Below are 21,571 nucleotides of genomic sequence, written 5' to 3' on the forward strand. Positions count from 1 at the left end.
ATCGACCGACAACAGGCCCGGCCGACAAATCTCCCTGCCCTGTAGCTGCGAATCTAAATTACCTCTTACAGCAGCTTCACTACTCCAGCTGCTGTAAGAAGGTAATTTAGATTCGCGGCTACAGGACAGGGATATTTGTCCGACCGGGCCTGTTCTGTTGTCGGTCGGGTGCAAAAGCGCCACAAAGGTGGAGGCAGGGAGGGAGGAAAGGTGGAGTGGAGAAGAAAAGACGCTTAAGGGGGGGAGAAGGCCGCTGAAAGCACTGGGGAAGACAAAGGGGTGGAAAAGAACGCTGAAAGGACATGGGGTAAACGGGAGGAAGGGGGGGGAAGGACCCTGAAAGCACTGGGGAAGACAAAGGGGTGGAGAATGCCACTGAAAGGACATGGGGAAAACAGGGGTGGAGAAGGCCGCTGAAAGGACATGGGGAAGACAGAGGGGGGAGAAGGCCGCTGAAAGGACATGGGGAAGACAGAGGGGGGAGAAGGACGGGGACGGGTGGGATTTCTGTCCCCACGCAACTCTCTACTCTAGAGGAGAGACAGATGTTTAAAAACTGGAACGATATTAATGAATAAAGCAACATCAAGAAATATGTTTTCTGGTGCCAGGGTTGGATTAGGGGGAGGATCAGTGGTATAGTAAGGGGGACTGCCCAGGCACTGTCTTGGTGGGGGCGCTGGTGCCTCTTCTGCTCTGCTGCTCATGGCGGCCTTGGCTCTCCTTCTGAATTGACTTCCTGGTCATGAGACCAGGAAGTAACATACGAGGGAGAGCCAAGGCCAGCAGGTTAGAGATGCTGCTAGTGCTGACAAAGAAAAAGGTATGGTGGGAAGGGCTGGCGCGTGTGCAGTGGGGTGGCGGAGAAGGAGCAGGGGGCGGAGAAGAGGGTGAGGAGAGCCTCCTACCCCAGGCGCTGCCTACGCTTGCTATGCCACTAGTGAGGATACACTTATTCAGTTGGCCATTGTGGAAATTAGACTCTTAGCATCACGGTGGAAATAACTGAGCTGCCTGAACTGGAGGGGAGTGGTAGAGAAGTCGAGTGGGTGATACGTGATGTACTGCATGACAACGATTAAATACAATCTAGTGTGAGTCTTTGGGAGTGGAGATGATGAAACTTTCAAACCTGAAGAATGAATAATATCCAATGCTGTTTCCTTTGAGTGTGTGGAATCTTAGGATATGATTAACGTGACCATTTATTTTTTTCCTCAAAACGGGATGGGACATCCCTCCCCCACCCTGGAACCCGTTAAATATAGTGCAAAATATAGACAGCAGATATAAATTCTCAAAACTGACACATTTTGATCACTAAATCTATATATATAAAATCAGAGGTATGTGTGTATGTGTGTGTGTATGTGTGAATGTGCCACGATCACGCAAAAACGGTTTGACCGATTTGAACGAAACTTGGTATGCAGATCCCTCACTACCTGGGTTGATATGTTCTGGGGGTCTCGCGGCCCTCCTGCACACGTGGGCGGAGCTACAAACAGAAAATCAGATTTCACCCATTCATGTCAATGGAAAATATGTAAAAAGCTGCCAACGCAAAAACGGCTTGCCCGATTTGAACGAAACTTGGTATGCAGATCCCTCACTACCTGGGTTGATATGTTCTGGGGGTCTCGCGGCCCTCCTGCACACGTGGGCGGAGCTACAAACAGAAAATCAGATTTCACCCATTCATGTCAATGGAAAATATGTAAAAAGCTGCCATTCTCACTGTAATTCAAAAACGGCTTGACCGATTTGGACGAAACTTGGTATGCAGATCCCTCACTACCTGGGGTGATATGTTCTGGGGGTCTCACGGCCCACAACTCTATTTTTCTTGCTCAAGGGTGGGTTCACCCAAGAATTTATATGTTCTTGCTCCAGGAGGTGAAACTAAAATTGTTGTTTATAATCACGTTTTGCGTTAGTTGTATTGTATTCATTTTGTCAAATATTTCACTTTATTATTTGAATATTGTACTTTTTATTAAGCTGTAAAAAAATACTTTCATTCACTACTATAAAGTATCTTTATTTGAATCCATTTACAGTGTTATTGCTATAATTAAATACCCGTGCAACGCCGGGGCATCAGCTAGTTGAAAATAAAATCATTTTTCCTGCCTTTGTTTGGTGATTTCATGAGTTACTGGTTGCACTTCTTTCTGACTGTGCATCCTTTCTTTCTTTCTTTCTCTCTCCCTGCCACCGCCGCTGATTTCTCCATGCCACCAACGCAGCAAAAGGCCAGGTGCGTGCAACAACTGCACAAGCCTTTCCCCCCATCTCCCAATATCAATTCTAACGTCGGAGAGGAAGTTCCGGGCCAGCCAGGCAGCGATTGGCTGGCCCGGAACTTCCTTTCCGACATCAGAATTGACATGCGGTGGGGCAGGCTGCTTGGCCCGGTGCTTCTGTGTCCTCTTTATGGCGTCCGGAAGCAAGTAGAGCATGAAGGCAACGTGAGTCTATCACGGAGCCTGGGATGGGCTCCACGATTGACTCGCGTTGCCTTCGCGTTCTACTGGTCGATCGCGATTGACCTTTTGGCCACCCCTGGTATAGAGTTTCTGGTGTTTCCCACTGTTACAGAATAAATTCCAGACCAATACAGCTTCACAAGCTGGCATTCCCCTACACACCAAAAAGTTCACAAAAAAAAACCCCTGTTCCAATCTATGTACCTTTGAATTCCAAAGACCCAAAATCTGGAATAATCTTTTGTCACATTTGTGACGGGTCTCCTCTTACTACCAGTTCAGTAAAATGCTGATGACACATCTCTTCATAAATTGCTTAATCAGCAACAAATTGACCCTGTAAATCATCAAATCTTATTGCAAACCGCATCAAATCCATGTTGAAATTTGCAGGATATAAAAAATTGTCTGGTATGGTATGAAGGAAATAATTTTTCGCTTAACCAATAGTTAAGCTCAGAGGCTGTGGGAACAGTGGTTGGTTAGCTAGCTGTGTTTAAGAGAGGTTTTGACAAGTTCCTGGAGGAAAAGCCCATAGTCTGCAATTGAGACAGACATAGGGGAAGCCAGTGCTTGCCCTGGGATTGGTAGAATGGAATGTTGCTACTATTTAGGTTTTTGCCAGGTACTTGTAACCTGGATAGACCACTTTTAGAAACAGGATACTGGATTATATGCACCATTGGTCTGACCCAGTATGGCTATTCTTATGGTCTTATGTTCTTAACTTTTTCTGCTGAGTCACTGGTCTGACTATCAACTGATGCCTGGTTATGAGGGACGTTCAATAATTTATCTACCTGAGTTTGAAAGACAGTAGCAATGACTTTTATTAGTATTGTATTTTGCTTAGTAAAACAAAATAAGCAATTATATCAAATTTTAATAAAAATTTAAACTTCAAAGCGTGTTGAAACAAGTCTATGCTTGTTGTGACATGCCTCAAAGTTACTCATGCATAATTGCGTCTCAGTGCGGGTCTAACATTCCAAGGGACAGGATGTCAGGAGAAATCAAGTAAGAAACTGTTAAATTTTAGAGTGATAAAAATTCTCACAAAAGAAGGGAAAAAGCCAAAGGAGATCCATGGACATATAACTGCGGTGTTTGGTGAGTCTGCTCCATCATCCTACAAGGTAAAATTTTGGAGCAAGCAGTTTAAGTGGCGTAGAGAGTCCATTGAAGATGACCCTCATGCTGTAACTTCTATAGAAATGTGCAAGAAAGTCAAGGATTTAATTTTGTCAGACAGACGAATTGAGGCTTCCTTGAATAGCTAAAGAAATGGGCCTCTCAGCAGGTACAATTTGGAAAATAATTCAGGAAAGGTTGGGCATGTCCAAGGTTAGTGCAAGATGGGTTCCAAGAATACTGATGCCATGTCAGAAGGCCTCGAGGCTCCAGTGCTGTCAGGAGAACTTGGAGATGCTCCGTGAAGACCAAGTGAATTGTTTTCATCGTTTGGTGACTGGAGATGAGACTTGGGTCTATCACAGGGATCCTGAGTCCAAAATGGAGTCAGTGAGTGGAAGCACAAGTCATCTCCCCCACCCCCAAAAAATTCAAGACAGAAAAATCTGTAGACAAAGTCATGTTAACTATCTTCTGGAATGATGAAGGACTGTTACTTCTGGAGTTCATGCCACACAAGACAACCATAACCGGGAAGAGTTACACCAACACAATGATTCCTTTGCAGGAGTCAATCAAGGAGAAAAGACGAGGAAAACTCAGTAGGCTTGCTACTTCTTCATGACAATATGCAGGTGCATGTGTCACGACAATCACAGGCTGTCATCCGAGAATCTGGGTTTCAGCAGCTCAACCATCCACCCTACAGTCCTGACCTGGCTTCCTCTGATTATTTCCTGTTTCTAGTTTTGAGGAAATCTCTCCGTGGACAGCGGTTTTCAAATGAGGAAGACGTCAAGGAAACTGCGACGTCCTGGTTTGAAGGTCAAACAGAAGAATTCTTTTCAAGGGGATTAAATTCAATGCAGGAAAAGTAGATGGAGTGTATGGAGCTATCGGGGGGACTATATTTGAAAAAAATACAACAAAAAATTTTTAGAAAATTGAGGTAGATAAATCATTGAATGCCCCTTGTAACTTCCAGGTTGCTGCATTATCCCGGATATTCAGTCCTGGAGGCTGACTTGCTCCCACATTCAATATCCAGGGTTAATTTAGCCTACGGTCGTGAGCGACTTACAAGCCACTTACCGCCGTGGATTGAATATTGAGCCCGTTATATTTAAGGACAATGCTGCTCCTGACACTTGCTTATACACCAACACATTGATCAGGATGTCTCTTCTTTCAGCTGATCCTGTGTTAATTCTTGCCGTCTCAGTTTGATCTCAAGCGTGCCTCTGTCACTATTAAAATCTCCATTTAAAAGGGTCCTATTGCATAGAGAATCTGTCCACTCAAAATCCAGCAGTTATTTTATTCAACAAACATGTATTAAGAAAACTAAGGAACTTTCATTGACTCATAATTATATTGTGCATTCCTTCTTCTCGTCCTGCATGGAGAAAAAGAGGAATGAAGAAATCCCGCTTGCCAAAAAACCTCTCCCCTTGAGGTAGGCTGCATTAAGAGGGATTCAGAAGGGAGGTTTATCTGGGTTACAGGCGAATTGGCAGAGAATAGTGCAGTCTAGAGGTCTGCACGGGAACTGGGATCGTGGGAGTCCTGCAGGAATCTCCCCTAACCCACGGGACTCCCACGGGAACCCCCCTCAGGCCCACAGGACTCTCACGGGGACCCCCCTCTAGCCAACGGGACTCCCACGGGGATGGAAGGCTTTGGAAGCAGGGTTCATCCATATAATATAATGGACACGTCAGCCTTAATAAAAGAGGGGGTTTATAAGTTAATTACCTGAATAGAAAACAAAAAAAGAGTTCCACCAAAGAGATTCCACGAGGAAAACAGCAGCGCAAACACAAAAGAAACTGTGGAATTGATGATCCTGTCAGAAGTAATTGCTGCTTTTTATGGGGACGGGCGGGGATGGAGGTAATTCCTTGCGGGGACGGGTGGGGACGGAGAGGATCCTGGCGGGGACGGATGGAGACAGAGAGGATCCTGACAGGGACAAGTGGGGATGGAGAGGATCCTGACGGGGATGGAGAGGATCCTGGCGGGGACAGGTGGGGATGGGGAGGATCCTAGCAGGGACGGGTGGGGACGGAGAGGATCCTAGCGGGGACGGGTGGAGATGGAGAAGATCCTGACGGAGATGGGTGAGGACGGAGAGGATCCTGACGGGGACAGAGAGGATCCTGGTGGGGACGGAGAGGATCCTGGCGGGGACGGGTGGGGACGGAGAAGATCCTGGCGGGGACAGGTGGGGACGGAGAGGATCCTGGCGGGGACGGGTGGGGACGGAGAGGATCCTGGAGGGGATGGAGAGGATCCTGGCAGGGACGGGTGGAGACGGAGAGGATCCTGGCGGGGATGGGTGGGGATGGAGAGGATCCTGACGGGGACAGGTGGGGATGGGTGGGATTTCTGTCCCCGTGCAACTCTTTGTAATCAACATATTATTCTTTGCAACACAGTAAAAAAGGACTAAGGCAAGGGGTCTGACTCTATACTGTTCAAGTCTACAGAGTCTCTCCCCCACCCCCACCCCCACCCCCTATTTTTAGGCTCCCAACAGCATTAATAATGAAATTGCACAAATCAATACATATGAAAACATTTGGGGCTCCTTTACTAGGGCCTTTACTATTAGGGCCTTAATGCTCGGAATAGCACGCGCTAAATTGCTGCGTACATTAGACCTTAACGCCAGCATTGAGCTGGTGTTATTCTAGAAGCATACCGCGCGGTAATTGCGTGCATGCGCTAAAAACGTTAGCGCATCTTAGTAAACGGAGCCTTGGTTATTGCTAACAATGACAGGTGTGGCACGTTACTCACAATAACGCATATGGAAAGGGAACCCGAATTATTCAACTGATTTTACATACATTTGGCAAATTGTCCTGAGAGGCACCACGATTATTCTAGCAAAGGGCTTCCCAAACTGTGGCTCGGGACTCCAGATATAGCCGCTTTGAGATGGCAACCCAGCCCAGAAGTAGAGAGGTATGTCGTCATGATGTGCTTCAGTGGGGATGCTGATATTGCAGTGGAAAGTATGGTAGATTCTGTTCTAACATGTCCTTGCACTAAACTGTGTCCCAATTTACTTTCCTGTCTGCTGCTAAGAAGGACAACATAATCGTTGCAATGAGAGAATGACACGGGGGCAAACTTTCTTGGTCCCCGGGGAAACTTATTTTCCTGTCCCTGCCCTGTTCCTGCAAGCTCCGTCCTCATAAGCACAAGCCTCACTTTAAAATCCTAAGTAGCAACATTCTAGAGCTCAGACTGTGATGTCATAATGCCTCATTCCACCAATGCCTAAGCTCCGTCCTCATCTGCACAAGCCTCAAACCCTTTAAAATCCAAAGTAGCAACATTCTAGAGCTCAGACTGTGATGTCATAATGCCTCATTCCACCAATGCCTAAGCTCCGTCCTCATCTGCACAAGCCTCAAACCCTTTAAAATCCTAAGTAGCAACATTCTAGAGCTCAGATTGTGATGTCATAATGCCTCATTCCACCAATGCCTAAGCTCCGTCCTCATCTGCACAAGCCTCAAACCCTTTAAAATCCTAAGTAGCAACATTCTAGAGCTCAGATTGTGATGTCATAATGCCTCATTCCACCAATGCCTAAGCTCCGTCCTCGTCTGCACAAGCCTCAAACACTTTAAAATCCTAAGTAGCAACATTCTAGAGCTCAGATTGTGATGTCATAATGCCTCATTCCACCAATGCTTAAGCTCCGTCCTCATCTGCACAAGCCTCAAACCCTTTAAAATCCTAAGTAGCAACATTCTAGAGCTCAGATTGTGATGTCATAATGCCTCATTCCACCAACGCCTAAGCTCCGTCCTCATCAGCACAAGCCTCAAATGCTTTAAAATTATAAGCGTTCGAGGCTTGTGCGGTTAAGGCAGAGCTTACAGGAATGGGACAGGGACAGCAAGAAAACTCACGGGGTCAGGATGGGAAAATCGAGTTCCTGCGGGAATGGGGACAAGTTTGTCCCCGTGCCGTTCCCTGAGCTTACTACCTCACACTGAGGATTCACATTATTACACACAAATTTCATTATATTGGAAACAAAATACCCTTCAGCAGTCTTTTCTATTTTTTTGTATCTTTTAAGTACCTAGAATTCAGCATTAAAGCATTTAAGGACGGTGCCTGGATAACATGCTGAATAATGATCCAACTGTGGAAAGAGAGTTCCAAAAGCAAAGCGAGTGGTTGAGACCCACTACCCAGAGAAGGGTCCACTGGCTTCCTAAGATGAGATCTGCACGCAGGAGTTTTCCTTCAGAAGGGAAGTCTAAGACATCCCCCCCCCCCCACCTCTCCATGCGCGTTCCGATTTTTTTTAATTTAGCATGCCGAATTAACAAATTGTTAATATGTGCTTTGTAGCACTGTCGCCTAAAGATTTGGAATGGGAGGTCTGTTTTCAATTAGTGTTTGGCGGGAATGCCGACTTTAATATCTCTCTCTCGGAACAATGATGACTCTGTAGAGTCACTGAATTAATTTGCAGCTTCTCAGCCCTCACGCTGAATTTGACTAAGAGCCAGCACTTTTCAAATACTCCAAGCAGATTTTGGTTTTTTGTTGTTTTTTTTTTAATGCGTTAATGAGCTAGGGCTGTAGGTAACTCAATGATTGCCAGCTTCCCAGGGATCTGTCCTGCACCACTTCAGTTCTTTTTACCTTCTGTGTTTGGTTGGTCAAATGTTGTATTAATTGTCTGGTTTGATACATGTGTTTTTCTTTTTTACCCAATTTTATCGTAATTTGTAAATCGCATTGGATGATGATTTTGCGATCAAATCAAATTTTTAAATAAACTTGAAACTCGAAGGTGAGAGTAAGGGAGAAACTAACCCACAAGCTACCTGTGCCTGGAACATTCCTTCAATAATCCACGGTGAAAGAGCAATTTTATTCTCAGGCCTGTCAGTTTAAAGGTGAGTCTCAATCGAAAGGAGTAGGAATTCTTTTTTTGAATGATTTTCTTGGTGAGAGTAACAGAATTGGGCAGTGCTTGGGACACTCATGAAAGAAGCATGTGAGAAGGGCCAGGGAAGAAGAGCCCAGACTTATAGGGCAAACCGATTGTGTACCGACCGGTTTGCGACCCGATTCACTAACCTCAGTGCCGATCAGATTCCGATCCATGCAGGCAAATGAGGGAAAACGGCATGCAAAGTAGGCAGGGACGTGATTCACTGAACAAAAATCTTGAACACCAACTGAGCTGGCTGATCAACTAGAAGCGAGTGCTGGGGACCAGTTACCTCCTTTCCGACTGTCCTGCCAGCCCTGCAGCCCTGAAATAAACCTGCTCTCTGCCTCCATAGAAACATAGAACATAGAAACAGAAACATAGAACATAGAAACATAGAAACAGAAACATAGAACATAGAACATAGAAACATAGAAACAGAAACATAGAACATAGAAACAGAAACATAGAACATAGAAACAGAAACATAGAACATAGAACATAGAAACATAGAACATAGAAACATAGAAACATAGAAACATAGAAACATAGAAACATGAAACATAGAACATAGAAACATAGAACATAGAAACATAGAACATAGAAATAGAAACATAAAACATAGAAACATAGAAACAGAAACATAGAACATAGAAACATAGAACATAGAAACATAGAAACATAGAACATAGAACATAGAAACATAGAACATAGAAACAGAAACATAGAAACATAGAAACAGAAACATAGAAACATAGAACATAGAAACATAAAACATAGAACACAGAAACATAGAACATAGAAACATAAAACATAGAAACATAGAACATAGAAACATAGAACATAGAAACATGAAACATAGAACATAGAAACACAGAACATAAAACATAGAACATAGAAACATGGAACATAGAACATAGAAACATGAAACATAGAAACATGAAACATAGAAACACAGAACATAGAAATATAAAACATAGAACATAGAAACATAGAACATAGAAACATGAACCATAGAAACATAGAACATAGAACATAGAAACATAGAACATAGAAACATTGAAACATGAAACATAGAACATAGAAACATAGAACATAGAAACATAGAAAAAGAACATAGAAACATAGAAACATGAAACATAGAACATAGAAACATAGAACATGACGGCAAAAAAGGGCCACGGCCCATCTAGTCTGCCCACACTAATGGCCCACTCCCTAACTACCTCCATGAAATCCCACATGCCAGTCCCATCTCTTCTTAAAATCTGGCACGCTGCTGGCCTCAATTACCTGTTGTGGAAGATTATTCCAGCGATCAACCCCGGCTGTCCTGCTCTCTGCCGCGACCTGCTCTCTGCCTCCCCGACACTGCAGTTACAAGTTTCAAGTTTATTCATGGCTTGATATACCGACCCTCACATGTATCTGGGCGGTTTACAATATTAAAAATTAGAAAGGTCTGATAAAATTTTTGATTTAGCTGAGATAAAATAAAAAGAGGGTAAACCTAAAACTATGACGAATTATGACTGATTAGAAACGAGAGGTTTTAGGGGATAGGGAAGTTTTAATTATAATGATAAATAAAAATAAAAGGAAGGGTAGAGGGATAGGGAGTACGGAGAGGGAAACAGGGATGTCATTTCTTAAAAGCTTTTTTTTTTTTCACTTAAAGAGAAATGTTTTGAGATTTGTTGCCGCACAGCACTGCTCTGCTTCTGACCCGGCCTTCCTCCGCAGTGCGAGCCTGTGGTTTTAACCCGTGGTTTTAAAGCGGGTTAAAACCACGGGCTCGCTATAAAAAGTTAAAAGTAAGATGATCCGTGCACAGGATTAGAACAGCACCGGAGGCAAGAAGTGGAAAGAAGGCAGGACTTCGGAGGAGAGTCAGGGCGAGTAAAAACCCCCCCACAAAAAAACAACCCATGAAAAAAAACAGACAGCAAACGCATGTGCAGGCAAAGTAGATTGTCTACGCATGTGTCGGGATCGCTAATCAGCGATCCGTGTCGTCGGATGGGGGCATGCCTCCGATCACCCCCATTTGCATGAAGGTGGTTGGTGAATCGGTTCATAGACAACGGCGCGAAAGACAAAGGCGCGCCCAGACAATTGAGCGCAGCGCGGAGGCGCGCGCCGCTCAAACTTACTGTTTTTAGGGGCTCCGACGGGGGGTTTTGTTGGGTAACCCCCCCACTTTACTTAATAGACATCGCGCCGGCGTTATGGGGGTTTGGGGAGTTGTAACCCTCCACATTTTACTGTAAACTTAACTTTTTCCCTAAAAACAGCAAAAAAGTGAAGTTTTCAGTAAAATGTGGGGGGTTACAACCCCCCAAACCCCCCACAACGCGGCGCGATGTCTATTAAGTAAAGTGGGGGGTTCCCCCCCACACACCCCCGTCGGAGCCCTAAAAACAGTAAGTTTGAGCGGCGCGCGCCTCCGTGCTGCGCTCAGTTGTCTGGGCGCGCCTTTGTCCCGGCACACTTTTGACCTGACACCGGTGAATCGGTCGACCTGTCTCCAATCGCCCACGGATCGGACACGGATCGCAAGGTTAGTGAATTTAGCCCCAAGTAGACAAAATAGGCGCAGAAAACATTTTTCAGTTTGTCATTTTCGGACTTTGTTCCCATTTTTTAAAAAACCCAAAAAACAACAACATTTTGCTTTGTTTCAGACTTTTTTTGTTAATTAAATAAAAAGCACAAGATCCTTTTATCAGAATTTCTCAAAACTGAAAAGCTCTGAAAACCAAAATTTGGCTCTTCATTTGTGTTTGAGGGTATTGCTCTGGTGCCATAGTTCGGAACAAGTCTACGTCTGAAGAGCTTGAAGTTTTGACGTGTTTAGCATTTCCCTTAATTTGAAATAAAAAGGACTGGTGGCAATTTTATGGTCTTTTTCCGACGTAACATTATTTGTTTATTTGGATTTACGGTATATCCCAGGGGTAGGGAACTCCGGTCCTCGAGAGCCGTATTCCGGTCGGGTTTTCAGGATTTCCCCAATGAATATGCATTGAAAGCAGTGCATGCAAATAGATCTCATGCGTATTCATTGGGGAAATCCTGAAAACCCGACTGGAATACGGCTCTCGAGGACCGGAGTTCCCTACCCCTGGGATATCCCATCCTCCCAAAAGAGCTCAGATCGGGTTACATGTTTACATACATAATAAGATATAACAGGGTTTCCATAATAAAGCAGAACATGATATGTGCTTTCCCACGTGATTTGCATGCACCCAATTCCAAACTACACATGTCCACAGTCTATTAGCTCCATTTGGAAACATCGTCTATCGTTTCCTTAACATTTTCTTTTGGCTGACGTTCTGGGAGGCGTTTCTCAAGACTGTAGTCGGTATGCAGTTAAGTTATGATTTTTGTTTGATTCACTTACTGCACAGTTTATGTAAAGTTATCACTTGAACAAAAGTGAATTCCTATGATGGTGTGCGGGCAAACAGTGGGTAATATATTTGCTCACTGGCTGGCTAGGCCCAGTAAAAGCACTGGAGCCTTTTCTCAAGGGTTTGGGCTTCCCTGTAGCGAATGACACGGAGACAAATTTCTCCCCCTCCCTAAGGAACTCATTTTCCCGTCCCATCCTGGTGAGTTCTTTTCCTGCCCCTGCCCCATGCCTGCAAGCTCTGTCCTCATCTGCACAAGCCTCAAGCACTTTAAAATCCTAAGTAGCAACATTCTAGAGCTCAGATTGTGATGTCATAATGCCTCATTCCATCAATGCCTAAGCTCCATCCTCATCTGCACAAGCCTCAAACACTTTAAAATCCTAAGTAGCAACATTCTAGAGCTCAGATTGTGATGTCATAATGCCTCATCCCACCAATGCCTAAGCTCCGTCCTTGTCTGCACAAGCCTCAAACACTTTAAAATCCTAAGTAGCAACATTCTAGAGCTCAGATTGTGATGTCATAATGCCTCATTCCACCAGCGCCTAAGCTCCGTCCTCATCTGCACATACTCATGTGTTTGCTTTCCCCTTAACTATATCTATGACATCCTGTTTGTCTGCCTTGACTGTTTAGATTGTAAGCTCTTTTGAGCAGGGACTGTTTTCTTACTCTTTGTGACTCTGTACAGCGCTGCGTGCATCTGGTAGTGCTACAGAAATAATTAATAGAGGGGTACAGATAGAAGACTACTACACAGGTCCTGGACCTGTTGGGCCGCCGCACGAGCGGATTTCTGGGCACGATGGACCTCTGGTCTGACCCAGCAGAGGCACTTCTTATGTTCTTATGTTATGATATAATAAGAGTGTGTAATCCACATTTTTTTCTGACAGATATCACAACTGGCTTTGCCTGCTGTTCATTTGGTATGTTTGGAATCTACGCAAAAGTCTGCTTTTTTTTTTTTTTTGCAACAGTTCCTCGCCTGTGGAATTCTCTCCCAGTCACGATTCGTTCAGAGTTATCCTATTTAAAATTCAGGTCAATGGTTAAGATGTAACTTTTTGGTTTAGCATTTTTATGAAAAGATTGGTGAATTGGGATCTAGTTTCAAGTTTATTAATTTTTTGGTTATCTACGCAATATCAAAAGCTTCAAAGCGTATAACATTTTAAAAATGGGGATGGGTAGAACAAAACTCTTTAACATAATTACAATCAAATTCTATCCATTCTAATACATAACTGGTACGGAAGGTGAAAGGGATGAACTGCAATCTTTAAAGAGAGAAAGAAAACATTTAGCGGGGAACACATTTGGTAGGTAACACAAAAAGGAGGAAAAAAAGAGAAAAAGAAAAGAAAAGATGAATCTATAATCTATACAGAAATCTAATGTAGATCTAAGAAGTTTGGTGACTTGTGAAATCGTGTTGTCTATTTTTCAAAAGCGTCCTTGAACAAAAAACTTTTTAAGGAACGCTTGAATTTGTCTAAAGAAGATTCATTACGAATATAAATAGGTAGATTGTTCCAAAGCTAGGGTGCTATAACTGAGAAAATGGTAGATCTTCTGGTTCCTATTATCTTTAATGAAGGGATAATCAATAGCTGTTGTTGTGTTGATCTCAATGCCCTGGATGGAGAATACGGTATTACGAAACGATGTAGAAAAGTTGGAGCATGAGTTTGTTGAATTTTAAAAGTTAACAGTAACATTTTAAAGGTTATTCTATGTGTGATTGGTAGCCAATGAGCTGCTTGTAGAAGTGGTGTGGCGTGATCGTATTTTTTTAAGTTACTGATCATTTTTATTGCTGTGTTTTGCATTATCTGTAATCTTCTTTCTTTTTGTGCTATGCCCTGATATAAAGAGTTACAATAATCCAGCCTTGAAATGATTAATGAATGTACCGTGGTACCTTAGATTACGAGCATAATCCGTTCCAGGAGCATGCTCGTAATCCAAAATGCTCGTTTATCAAAGCGAGTTTCCCCATAGGAAATAATGGAAACTTGCTTTGATGCGTTTCCCCCCCTCCCCGAGAACCGGCATTGCTCCCCTCGAAGGCCCCCCACCCCCCGCAATCAGGCACCCCCCCTGCGATCCGGCACCACCCCTGCCTCGAACCGACACCCCCCCCCCGACACGATTGGGCACCCCCCCACCCCCGCAGCTTCTTACCCTCATCTGGGCACTCTTGAAAATCGGCTTCCTCCTCTGCTGGGCCTTGAGCATCTGAGCATGCTCAAGGCCTGTGAGTTCACGTTCAGAACGTGAACTCGCAGGCCTTGCTCAGATGCTCAAGGCCCAGCAGAGGAGAAGGCCGATTTTCAAGAGTGCCCAGATGAGGGTAAGAAGTGGCGGGGGGGGGGGGGTTGCCCAATCCTGGCGGGGGGGGGGTCGGATCGTGGCGGGGAGTGCCCAATCGTGTCGGGGGGGGGGGGTCGGATCGTGTCGGGGGGGGTTCGGATCGTGATGGGGGGGTGCCCAATCGTGGCGGGGGGGGTCGGATCGTGGCGGGGGGGGGGTGCCGGTTCAAGGCAGGGGGGTGCCGGATCGCAGGGGGGGTGCCGGATTGCAGGGGGGGGGGGTGCTCGTAAATCGAGCCATGCTCGGTTTCCGAGGCTCCGATTTTGCAAATGTTTTGCTCGTCTTGCAAAACACTCGCAAACCGGTGCACTCGTAAACCGAGGTACCACTGTATTAGAATATTAAGGGCCTCGGGCTTTAAGACTTTTGATAAGGATCTAATGAGACGTAATTTGTAAAAACAATTTTTAACCACTGAACTAATCTGGTCATGATAGGTAAGTTCCTGATCTAATGTTACTCCCAATGTTTTTGTTGTGGTTACTTTTTGAAGAGGGGTTTTGTCGAAGAGAATCTGTGATGAAAGTGTAAGATCACTTTTCCATGGGAAAAACATTACGGAAGATTTGGTTGCGTTTAATGCCAACATATTATCCTTTAGCAACTATTTAAACAAGATTGAAATAAAATTTAACTCCGAACCCTTTTGCCTTCCCTCCACTCAAGGGCACTCAGCGTAAAAAGATGTTTGATAACCTTCTGGCGACGCAAGCAGCAAAACTTAAGCACTCCATCTCCAACCTGTTGACGGCAACGGGCGACTTCAAAACTTTTCGAAAAGAAATCAAAACTCTACTTTTCAAAAAATTTCTCCAGATATCTTAACCCAACCCTTCCCCCTCCTCCTAGATAAATTCTCCCCCAAAACCTCCACTTAAATAATCTCTTCCTCCCCAAAACACCAACCGAGTGTTCAGATCCCTGAAATGTAACATGATCTTATTTGTACTCTAACTGTAATCTATTTGTTATATTACACAGTAACGTACAATCAATTTAATATCCAATTTGCAAGTTCTTCCGGAATTAATCCAGCTACCTCTCCTCCCTTGTAACCAAAAAAAACCAAAACCAAAAAAAACAAAACTGTTTTAACTTCACTGGAAATGTCAGTTAGCTCTTTTGTAATCCGCCTTGAACTGCAAGGTATAGGCGGAATAGAAGTCCCTAATGTAATGTAATGTAAATGTAATTGTAGATTTAATTGATTTTACTTTTTGGTTTTTCTTTGCTTTCCTATTTTTTTCATGGCGTTCTTTTCATTTCTTGTTTTTATATATTTTGTAGACCGTGCGGTTGATAAACCAAAGTGCGGTTAAAACTTTTAATAAACATAAACATAATGTCTAATCTAATCTGATTTTCTATTTGTCCGCCGCTCATAGCTATATAGGCTCAAGGCGACTTAAAGAGAGGCAAGAGAGGAGAGGATGGGGAGGGAGGGATAGAGGGGAGAGGAGGTGGATAGGTAGGAGGGAGAGGAAGGGGAGGGGAGAGAAAAGAGGGGAGAGTGGAGGTGGGAGAGAAGGGGAAAGGGGAGGAGAAGAGAGGGGAAAGGAGATTAAGGACTCCTTTTATCAAGCCGCGCTAGCGGGGTTAACGCGCGTAACGTTTCATCACGAGCTAACCCCCGCGCTGGCCAAAAACTACCGTCTGCTCAAGAGGAGGCGGAGGCGGTAGCGGCTAGCGCGGCCGGCGGTTTGATAAAAGGAGTCCTAAGTGTCGAACAGGTTTTGCTGGCAATTTGTACAGTATATAATCCAATTTTAGTGCTAACAGATATCAGACTAATTTATACTGGTGTTTTTAACAATGGTAATGAGTGGACACAACCAAACCCATAACAACTGGACCAGCTGGCCAGTGATGAGTGGAAATGGAAGACCCTACACGGACCGTCATTTATTCTGTACTAGCTGATGCCCCGGCGTTGCACGGGTATTTAATTATAGCAATAACACTGTAAATGGATTTAAATAAAGATACTTTATAGTGGTGAATGAAATAATTTTGTTACAGCTTTATAAAAAGTAAAATATTCAAAGTATAATGTGAAATATTTGACAAAATGAATACAATTCAACTAACACAAAAATTGATTATAAACAACATTTTTAGTTTCACCTCCAGGAGCAAGAACATATACATTCTTGGGTGAACCCACCCTTCCCACGTGTGCAGGTGGGCCGTGAGACCCCCAGAACATATCACCCCAGGTAGTGAGGGATCTGCATACCAAGTTTCGTTCAAATCGGTCCCACAGCTTCTTACATTTTTTCCATTGACTTGAATGGGTGAAATCTGATTTTCTGTTTGTAGCTCCGCCCACGTGTGCAGGTGGGCCGCGAGACCCCCAGAACATATCATCCCGGGTAGTGAGGGATCTGCATACCAAGTTTCGTTCAAATCGGTCAAGCCGTTTTTGCGTGATCGCGGCACATACATACATACATCCGATTTTATATATATAGAAGATGAAATATGGATACTAACGGGCTCATAATCGAAAGAGAAAAACGTCCAAAAACCAGCCTAAGTCGGCACTTGGATGATCATAAACGAAAGACGTCCAAGTGCCGATTATCAAACTGGGTTTTGGACGTGTTTCTAAACGACCTAGGCCTTCATAGTGTCGCTCAACGTCCAAAGCTAAATGGGGCGTTTTAGGAGGAGTGTTGAGGGCGGGAGTTGGGTGGGACGTGGGCAGGCTTAGACTTAGTCGTACTAAATGTATAACCGAAAGTTTTACAAAAGAGCCTAGATGGAACTTGGATGTTGTGACTTAGATCATTTAAAACATGGTCTAAATCACAAAAACCCACTTAAAGTCACCAGATAAGCACTGCAAACACATAACACAGACCCCCCATACACTACCCTAGTGATCACCGACCCCCCCCCTCCCAACCCCATAAAAATCGAAAACACACCTTTAAAATTCAGCCTCCAGACCATCATCACCTGGCAGCCTGGCATAGGAAAGCCTAGTCGTCCAGCACAGAGGCGGCTTAAGTCGTCTTGGGGGTGGGTTAGAGACTCATGGAGAGGAGGACCCATGCCCATAAGCCCCTGTAATCACTGCATTGATACTTAAACATGTGCACTCCTCTATATACCCCTAAAACCCTTTTTTACTGGCATATAAGTGGCTCCGGCAGCCATAAGGGCTATTAGGGTGGTAGATAAGTGGGTCTAGGGGATTTTGGAGGTGGTTTGGGGGGCTCACCATGCCCTATAAGGGAGCTGTAGTGAGATGAAGACATGGCACCCTTTTTGTGAAGTTCACAGCAGTGCCCTGTAAGGTACCCCACTATTTAGGTGCCATGTCTGGGTGTTCAGTCCATTACTTTGCAGACCCCCTCCCACGTCCAACAGGGCTTGTTCTAGGCGTTTTTGACTTGGATGAAAAGTTGGACGGAAATGTGGTATAAAGATGGACGATCAGATCAGCAGAACGTATAGTTAGACGATTTTCGCAACCAAAAAAAATTTTGGGCGTATTTTTCGAAAATGTGTCCTAAGCTGTTTTTTTACTTTGGACGACTTGCGACTTAGACGAAAACAGATTTAGACGTTCCTTTTGATTATGCCCCTCTAAATGTTTATGTATAATGAGAAATGACATGATATTTATATGTTTGTTGTTTTCTTATATTTATTGTGTATGTGAAGATGTAATCCGCTTTGATAAAGGCGGACTATAAATAAGAACCTATAAACTAGATGATGGCCTTCATCGGGGGGTCCAACACTAAAGGCATCCAGCTGATCAAAAATGAAAATGCGCATTAAACTCTCTCAGGAAGCAATCGGTAAAAAAAACTCCCCCAAAACCCCACCAGCATTAAGCAAGCTGAACAAGATGGTACGCATAGCTAGTTCACTTATCCGCCCCCCCCCCCTTTACAAAACCACGCAAGCATTTTTGTAGCGTCGACCAGTGTGCTGAATGTTCTGTGCTGCTCCGACGCTCAAGGAGCAGCGCATAAGAACATAAGAATAGACTCACTGGGTCATTAAGCCCAGTAACCCATTCTCCCGATGGCCAATCCAGGTCACCAGTACCTGGCCAAAACCCAAGGTGTAACAATATTCCATGCTACCGATACAGGGCAAACAGTGGCTTCCCCCGTGCCTTTCGCAATAATAGACTATGGACTTTTCCTCCAGGAACTTGTCCAAAACTTTCTTAAAACCAGCTACGCTTTCCGTTCTTACCACATCCTCTGGCAACGCTTTCCAGCGCTTAACTATTCTCTGAGTGGAAAAAAATTTCTTCTTATTGGTTTTAAAAGTATTTCCGTGTAACTTCATCGAGTGTCCCCCTAGTCTTTGTAATTTTTAATGGAGCGAAAAATTGATCCACTTGTACCCGTTCTACTCCACTCAGGATTTTGTAGATTTCAATCCTATCTCCCCTCAGCCATCTCTTTTCCAAGCTGAAGAGCCCTAACCGTTTTAGTCTTTCCTCATACAAGAGGAGTTCCATCCCCTTTACCATCTTGGTTGCTCTTCTTTGAACCTTTTCTAGCGTCACTATATCTTTCTTGAGATAAAGAGAGCAGAATTGAACGCAATACTCCAGAGAGAGATGCTCAAGGCCCAGCAAAGAAGAGGAGGCCGATCTTCGGGCACCAGCACCAACGCACAGGACATGCCGGTGCCGGTGCCGAGATGGAAGTAAGAAGCCTGTTCTGGTGGGTCTGGGGGACTTCAGATCGCGGCGGGGGGTGCAGGATCGTGGTGGGGGTTGCCGGATCGTGGGGGGGGGAGGGTGCCAGATCACATGGGGAGGACCTTCGGGGGGAGCAATGCCGGTTCTCGTGGGGGGGGGGGGGGAGAAATAGAGCAGCACCGCTGGCCTTGGGGGATGGGGGTGGGTGGGAACGAATCAAGCGAGTTTCCCTTAGTTCCTATGGGGAAACTCGCTTTGATATACGAATATTTTGGTTTACGAGCATGCTTCTGGAACGAATTATGCTCGTAAACCAAGGTAACACTGTATATTGATTTTGACAACATTTGCTTATTTCTGATCTGAGGAAGTAAGATACTTTCGAAAGATAACCATAACCTACATTGTTAGTCCAATAAAAAAAGGTGGGTTCCCCCTCCCTTTTTGTCTTTGTTTTATTTCTGCATATTAAATTTTTTTTTTTACAGACGAAATCTGGTAACTCTAGCTTTGTAGGAGGGCCAAGCCAGAAATGCACACTACAGCACTCATCAAGACCATTAACCTGCAGAGAACAGGCAAATAAATAAATATAATTTTTGTTATCAAGGGTCATTCTCTCACCTTGGGCTCTGCATCCCCCAACCTATATGTCGTGTCTGTCTATCCAAGTTAGATTGTAAGCTCTTCAGAGCAGGGACCATCTATAAAGGTCAGCCCACTTCTTTGAGAGTGCTTTCGACTCCTAACTCCTCTCACCTTGGGCTCTGCATCCCCAACCCTATATGTCGTGTCTGTCTATCCAAGTTAGATTGTAAGCTCTTCAGAGCAGGGACCATCTATAAAGGTCAGCCCACTTCTTTGAGAGTGCTTTCGACTCCTAACTCCTCTCACCTTGGGCTCTGCATCCCCAACCCTATATGTCGTGTCTGTCTATCCAAGTTAGATTGTAAGCTCTTCAGAGCAGGGACCATCTATAAAGGTCAGCCCACTTCTTTGAGAGTGCTTTCGACTCCTAACTCCTCTCACCTTGGGCTCTGCATCCCCAACCCTATATGTCGTGTCTGTCTATCCAAGTTAGATTGTAAGCTCTTCAGAGCAGGGACCATCTATAAAGGTCAGCCCACTTCTTTGAGAGTGCTTTCGACTCCTAACTCCTCTCACCTTGGGCTCTGCATCCCCAACCCTATATGTCATGTCTGTCTGTCCAAGTTAGATTGTAAACTCTTCTGAGCAGGCACTGTCTAGAAATGTCAAAACGTACAGCGCTGCATATGCCTGTCAGCGCTATATAAGTGATAAGTAGTAGTAGTGGGTCACGGGCACTGACCTGTGACCCACATGACACGTCCAATACTGTTGACCCATAACCCGTTGACCAATAGGACTGTTTTGGATTTCTGACCATTCTATCATGTTGCATTATGGGACTTTGAGTCCTGATTTTTCAATGGCCAGGACCAGGCACTACACATCCCACTACTCTGGGGATGTAAGTTGAAAAGCAGGATTGGCTAAAAAAAAAAGCCTCCGGGTAACTTGCCATCTCCGCCTATCCCCCCCCCCCTTTTGGTTATTTATTCTACTTTCTTCCCTTAGGTTAGTGGTTTCAAACTCGGGGCTCAGGGGCCACATGCGGCCCGCCAGGTACTATTTTGAGGCCCGCCAGGTACTATTTTGAGGCCCGCCAAGTACTATTTGGAGGCCCGCCAAGTACTATTTGGAGGCTCGCCAGGTAGTATTTTGAGGCCCGCCAGGTACTATTTGGAGGCCCGCCAGGTACTATTTGGAGGCCCGCCAGGTACTATTTTGAGGCCCGCCAGGTACTATTTTGAGGCCCGCCAGGTACTATTTAGAGGCCCTCGGTATTATAAAGAATTATTCTTTATGGAAAACTTGTGCCTTAAGTGTCCGGCGGTCACATTCTGGAACGTTGCCCGTCTCACTGCTGTGGCCTCCCGCAAGCGCTTTCCTGCGTCTGCATGTGATTGTGAGATGGAGTGGAGAGGACAATCGCGTACAGACGCAGGAAAGCGCTTGCGTGAGGCGGGCAACTTTCCATAAAGAATCATCCTCTATAATAAAACCCTAAGCATGCATATGCACTTACGATGCCGTGATCCCTGTTGCCGTGATGTGTGCTTCCGTGCCGCACATGCGCACTGCCTGCCTCCTGCCCCGATCTCCGATGCCGGCTGACTTCCTGCGCTGCCGCTGCCGGGACGCCTCTTCTCACCCCCGGACCAGCAAACGCAGCAGCCGCGGTTTCATCTTGCAGCTGCGCGGCATTTGCTAGGCCGGCCCACTTCGAGAATGCGAGGTGGGCCGGCCTAGCAAAAGCCCCGAGGCTGCCTGGGTAGCGGTTGCTGGACAGGGGGAGCAGGGAAAGGAGAGGGGGTACTACTGGACAGAGGGAGCAGGGAAGGGGTGCTGCTGGGCAGGGGGGAGGTTAAATGAAGGGAGAAGGACTGCTGCTGGATAGGGGGGAGGTAAAAGGAAGGTAGTA

Source organism: Geotrypetes seraphini, chromosome 2, assembly GCF_902459505.1.
Source record: "Geotrypetes seraphini chromosome 2, aGeoSer1.1, whole genome shotgun sequence".
Lineage (NCBI taxonomy): Eukaryota > Metazoa > Chordata > Amphibia > Gymnophiona > Dermophiidae > Geotrypetes > Geotrypetes seraphini.